Here is a 6,264-nt window from a genome sequence, read left to right as displayed (position 1 = left end):
TTTTGTTGCTATTTTTATGAATTCCGTGACTAATTTCATATTTCATTTCGTCGTTTTAGTAAATTAGCGACGAAAACTATTGTCACTAATCCGTCGCAAAATATTTGAATTATTTGTGCCTGCATTTAGCGACAATACAATGTTTGTCGCAGTCTGTAGCCTACTTTTTTCCCTCTAGCAATGACCAAAATCCGTCGCAAATCTGTCACAAATATTTTTCTTCCGATTTCTTTTATTTTAAATACACCTGTTGAAACATACTAAATACAAAGTAATAAATACCCTTAAAAATAACTGACATTCACATAAAATAATATTTATAAAAAAAGATTCAAAATAGATAGCGGAATCCTAATCGTTAAGTCCAAAACACCGACAACACCAAGCTATCAACTACCAAAAGAACCCACACATCCATCAAGTATTGTTAGTGCATAATTTTTTTATTTCCAACAAAAAGCAGATAACTTTGTGCTTGAGATCCAAGACCATATATTCTTCTCTTTCTTGTTCCCCCAGCAGCTTCATAATATGCTTCACATTGATCACTATCAGACTGAGACTGTGATTTTTCCCGTAATATTTCTTGATATCTTTCCTGTAATAAGTAGTGAAATTAAAACATCAAGCATACTAACCATTCAATTTTACCAAATAAAAAGAGAAATGAATTCCAAAGATAAGGGAGCAGATATTTATCCATTTTTCGTTAGAATTGAAGTCTCATGATGTCCAACAAAAAAGAGTTTCATGCAACTTGGATATAAATGATCATATACACTGTCTCTAAACACTGTCTATAAACTGTACGAGTTTATACATAAAACACATCTCTGCGTTTATTTGTCTACTGCAGTGTGAATAATTTTACTTAAGTCAAAAAGAAAAGCTGGTTGGTACTTATGGTCCACACGTCTACCAAAACGAAAAGGACATCCCCTAGCCACAAACTTTTTGACAATATATCACCTCAATTTTCTCTTTAGCAAAAGCAAATAGTTAAAGGGCACTTGTTATTAAGCACCTCTAGAGATTAAGAAGCAGCAAAATAAGTACTAGAGTGCAAGCTACTTGTAATACACCAAAATTATTTAATCCTTTCATGAGTGAACACACAGAAGATAATTATTAGGACAAAAGGTAAAAGAAAATTCCCAAACATGATGCCCACTATTCCACTCCAATATTAAAATAGAAGCTTAGTGCTAGATTTCAAAAGTTTCAATCCACACTTTTAAAAATGGAAGATCTAATTTATTTATTTGAAATCATTTCTATATACACTAGTTGGTTGGCCAGTTGCTAAGATCTAATTTATTTGAAGAGAAATAGAACATATAGCAACATGCTTTACACTTCAGTGATTCATAGTTATTCTATGCCTTCAAAAGTGATAAAGTTAAAGGCTGGATATGGGCTATTGCAAAATGTGAAGCATTATTTACTCTGTGGATCAATAATTTTGCGAAATCTTTGAATCTTTCCTCAATGGGAAACTTATATGACAAGACTATTTACACCATAACAAAAGAGATTAAGTTCAGCAAATTAATAAAATAAAAACTAGTCTATATGCTGTCACGCCAGCAGTTTAGAACACCAAATGTGGAAGATCAAAAACTTCAGTAGTTAAGACCATTAAATCACCGCCATTCAAAGCTTACACCTAGTCCAAGAGATTTGTTCAGATTCCAACCGTTGCATGCATGCCTATCACCTATATGCGATGCCTCTATATCTTCTTTTTTTTCGATAGGTATATGTTTTGCCTCTATATCAAATAGAAAAATGATTCCACAACTACATAATGCCTCATGTTTCCGGTAAGAAGCAAAAGACCTGCTATTGCTATGTCATTACAAGCCATTCATGTAAGGCAGTATAGGGATCTAAGACAGACATCTCACTTTAGTTTAGGTTCATGAAGCTGTTGTGGTTGGTTGACATGCTTCTTGTGTCCTATCCACTGCTGTCTGATTTGGTTCCAGAGGTGTAGTCCTGACAGAAAATGTTTACATATAATAATTGTTGAAATAGGCCTTTAAAAGATGATGATAGGAAAGCAATTATGTTAGGAAAATGCCTAAAATAATGTGTTGAGTCTAAACAGAACTTATCAGAGATGGACCTATTATCTTGAATGTTCAAGTTGAAGTCTAGATTTAGAATCAAAAGTTTGTTTTAAGTTCAAAAAAATGGAAGCTGATAACTTAAAAACATAGTGTGTATAGGTGAACTGTGTCAAATAAAGTGTGATGAAACAGTCCTCTATGGTTGAAACAAATGTCATTTGCCTTTTGTGTTGTAAGCAAGTCCTTTGATAATGTGAAAATCTTTCATTTGGCATTACTTTATATGAAATCTGTTGAGTTCAAAATGGGATAAGCTGGTCATTAATTTGTTTAATTTGATTATACTTGTTTGGTGTTACCTCTGCCTGCTGGTTTGAATATTTTGCAGCCGGGCTATTTACTAAAGTCATCATATAAGGCTTAAGTTTTTCATTACTTTAAACTAATATTATTAGTATCTTAACTATAAAAGCTAATACACTTATAAAACGAATTATGATGAAAGTTATACCTTGAATTCCCCAAAATAAAAATTTCTAGTATCTACTGAGACACCTTTCCAATTGATTCCATTGGGATCAAGTTGATTTTTGAAAGATGCGGATATGGTATTAGAGCATTCTTTAGAAGGTTCCGACCTGCATAAATTTGAAAATATTATTTCAAGGCCTACCACAAATTATATATATAAAAAAAATATAAGCATGGACTAACCCTGCAGGAGTAAGAGTAACAAGTGTAAGTGTCCGCTGCCTACGACGACTACTGGACTCTTCTTCGCTGACAGTGTTGCTATGGTTTGATGTACCCTCATCTATTGGGCTGCTCAGATCAGGTGTAATGGGAGATAATTCAGGGATGGTTGGGTTACTACCGTGATCTGACACTTGAACCGGTGGCGTACCTAAAAATGGCAACAACTACAGTAGCAATTTGCATTAGTATGCAGCAACAAAATGGCTCAAATTTGCCCGAGATTCGGCAGAAACTTTAGCTCAGAATTACAGCAACAAATCAACATTTCGTGGGGCAATTTTTGCCCCAAAAATGCAGCAGCAAAACCGCAAAATGCGAGGACAATATGGCCAAAAATTCAGCAGCAGACCACTCCCAAAACGAGGTGCAAATGGCCAATAATCCAGCAGTTTATGATAACAAATATAACAACAAAGTAGCAGCTCATTCGCAACACTTAGAGAACTTCAAATGCAGCAATTTTCCCAAGCTCAGCAACAGCTTATGAGTGCTGTGAACATCCCTCAAAACAGATCAACCAATCACAACAGTAGCTCAAAATGGAACCACACCGTGACTGCAAGTCCTTCCACTTTGACAGTAGTCTGTAATAGTATCTCAAGGACATTTGGGATTGAATTTTCCCAAGTCGTGCAAAGAAAGAGAGGGGTGAAGAAGTTAGAGATATTCTACTACCTCTTAATAGTGAATAAAAATACATAAGTAGATCCATAGCCATGTCAACATTCAAACATGTGTATTTTCTAATAGTGCCAATAATATGAGTGAGGCACATTAACATTGAGATATGTATCGATCTCAGGTGTATAAACAATAGGGTAAACCTCATGCTATCATGCTAGCAACAAATAGCAAATTTGAGCCATTTTGTTGCTGCATACTAATGCAAATTGCTACTGTACTTGTTGCCATTTTTAGGCCGAACGCCACTGTGGTTTTGGCTATTTGTTGTTGCATGTTTGGGGCAAAAAACTGCTGCACTTGGTTGGGAACCTATGCCACATCCAGGAAGATTTTTGCAATAGTTTGGGAGCCAAATTGCTTCTAAATCTTGGGCTAAGCCTTTGCTGCTTTTGGACCAAATTTGAGGCCAAACAGTTCTGCCCTTAAGGCAAGTTGTTGCTGCATTTCCGAGATAGAATCATGTCGGCAGTTGTAGCATGGGATGCATATAATCTTTTCAATCTAGGAATCAAAGAAAACTAATACATTTTCTTGTAGGGACCAATTTCCTCTTACGAGAGCCGACACGACGCTTATACCTCTGGTTACCACAGAATTTACAAGATGTAAGGTGTTCATCATCACCCCAATACAACATACATCCTGAATCACAACAATCAATTTTTTCAACTGGCAAACCCAAACTACGCACTAGTTTCTTAGTCTAATAATAGTTATCAAACACTTTGTTATCTTCAGGTAAAGCGTCTTTGTTACATTTTTTACATGGACATCTAACCTTGTTACCGCTCATGTAATTTCGTTGAGAAAGTGCAAATTGGATAAAATTATCTACACCGGTTACAAAGCTAGAGTTTATACCCCCTCGGTCATCCAACCTATCGTACATCCAATCACGCTCTAGATTATCCATGTTCCTATTAATGTTGACATAAACAAAGCAATCAAATTAATGTTCTGTCTTCATATCATTAATACAACAGAATGACCTCTAAATGGAAGAACAAGCTGAAATAACTTAGTGAAACAAAACATATCATTCACCTTTTAGTTAAAAAAAATGACAAACTGAAACAAAACTGAAACTGAAACAAAAGAAATGGAGTAAGAAACCCAGTTCACTAATACTGATTTCAAATCACAGATTATATAAAGAATGTTGAGTTCTTCAAGCTTTTTCTCGACATGCAACGAATTAAAACAAACTTTAACCACCAAATAATATTATCCTACAAGATTTAGCACAAACAAAGGTCGAATTTCCATTTTCATCAGATTTTGGCCGAAATAGAGATTCCCAACACTTAACCTTCAAATAATTTATAAACCCAACAGTTTTCAACACACCCAACTTCGATTTTAGCCCAAAAAAACACTTAAAGACACTTTGTCCTTTAGATAATAAGCAAGAAAACACAGATATCTTAATTTCGTTTTAGATTTAATGTCAGAAAACACAAAGAAGGAGATAAAGAAGAAAGAAACTGCCCATAAAACATAGAAAAATCAAAACATACCTTTCCTTTAGATAAAAGTTGCAGTAGAAGAAGAGAAAAACACAATAGAAACCCTAGATTTACATTATTTTGATCTATGTTGTGTCCTCTCTCTCTATGTTAGCAATTTCGCACAGTCTATCTCTCTATCCGTGTTGGCTGCTGTGTTTGGAAATGAAATAATGTGTACCCTAGCTAGGAGATATCTTTTTTGTTTTACATTTAACGACGGAATAGCGACGGATTTTATATTCTGTCGCTAAATAATACATTCATTTCTTTTAATGATTAATATTGCGACAAAATATTCCGTTGCTACAAATATATATTTTTTTCTAGATAAATTAAAGGCCTAGCGACGGCTATTTCGTTGCTGAATCCGTCGCTAATTAAAAATAAAATTTGTCGCGCCTCTTCTGTTGCTAAATTTGTAGTGAAATTTAAGGCGCCAAAAATTCGCGCTAATTATTAGTAACGAAACTCACTTTTCGTTGCTAATCCGTCACTATATAATGAGATAAAATTTCAGTTGCTTTTCTTGCGACAAAATGAGAAATCCGTAGCTAATCCGTCGTTAATTAGCGACAGAATATGGTCTGTCGCTACTATTCCGTCACTAAACGCTGATTTTTTAGTAGTGATGAGAACACTACCACCTTTATGTTAAGTTTATTCATTATTTCTTTAATTCATTCGATAGTTATTTAATCTCTTACTAACATTTTTACCAAGTGCTTATACAGGTATGGGAAAATACATCTCAAAGACGATACTCGGAAGGCAACTGAATCACTGTTTGTATTTACTTTCCGCGTTCTTTAAACTTGTACATAACATAAACTCGTACTATAGTGGAAATATTATTTTTTGAATGTTCGGCGGAGATATTTATTTACTTGTCATCTTGCATGCTTAATTTAAAGCTTGTCGTTCTCTTTAGGCAAGAATTAGGCCGTCAATACTTTCATAAATAGATTAAATTGACTTGATATAAATACTTTGTTAATTAATTCACACCTTTGGCGTTTAGGCAAAGATAATAGTTCATCCTTCATTTTCTATACAATTTTAATACACATTTGTTTTACACACTTTTAATACATATTTTTTACAACATACATTTTACATTCTTTCGTACACACTAATACACCTTTTATTCAACTTAAATCCAAATTATTAACGCTATGTATTTATTAGGCTGTCCATTTGCAATCTTTTATTCTTTAAAGACATTATATCTTTTCACTCATTTTTAT

General features: G+C 34.0%; 1 long non-coding RNA gene across 1 annotated transcript; it reads right to left on the bottom strand.

The window, feature by feature from the left end:
• Window positions 1-1,309: 1,309 nt before the first annotated feature.
• Window positions 1,310-4,298, bottom strand: LOC132633783 (uncharacterized). The gene is made up of 3 exons (XR_009579805.1): window positions 2,787-4,298; window positions 2,584-2,710; window positions 1,310-1,998 (listed from the first exon to the last, which is right to left on the bottom strand). It is a non-coding gene; the product is annotated as an uncharacterized LOC132633783 (long non-coding RNA).
• Window positions 4,299-6,264: the final 1,966 nt, after the last annotated feature.

The sequence above is a fragment of the Lycium barbarum genome, chromosome 3 (assembly GCF_019175385.1).
Source record: "Lycium barbarum isolate Lr01 chromosome 3, ASM1917538v2, whole genome shotgun sequence".
NCBI lineage: Eukaryota > Viridiplantae > Streptophyta > Magnoliopsida > Solanales > Solanaceae > Lycium > Lycium barbarum.
The sequence above is the reverse complement of the archived record's forward strand: the minus strand, read 5'-3'. Positions and strand labels throughout refer to the sequence as shown.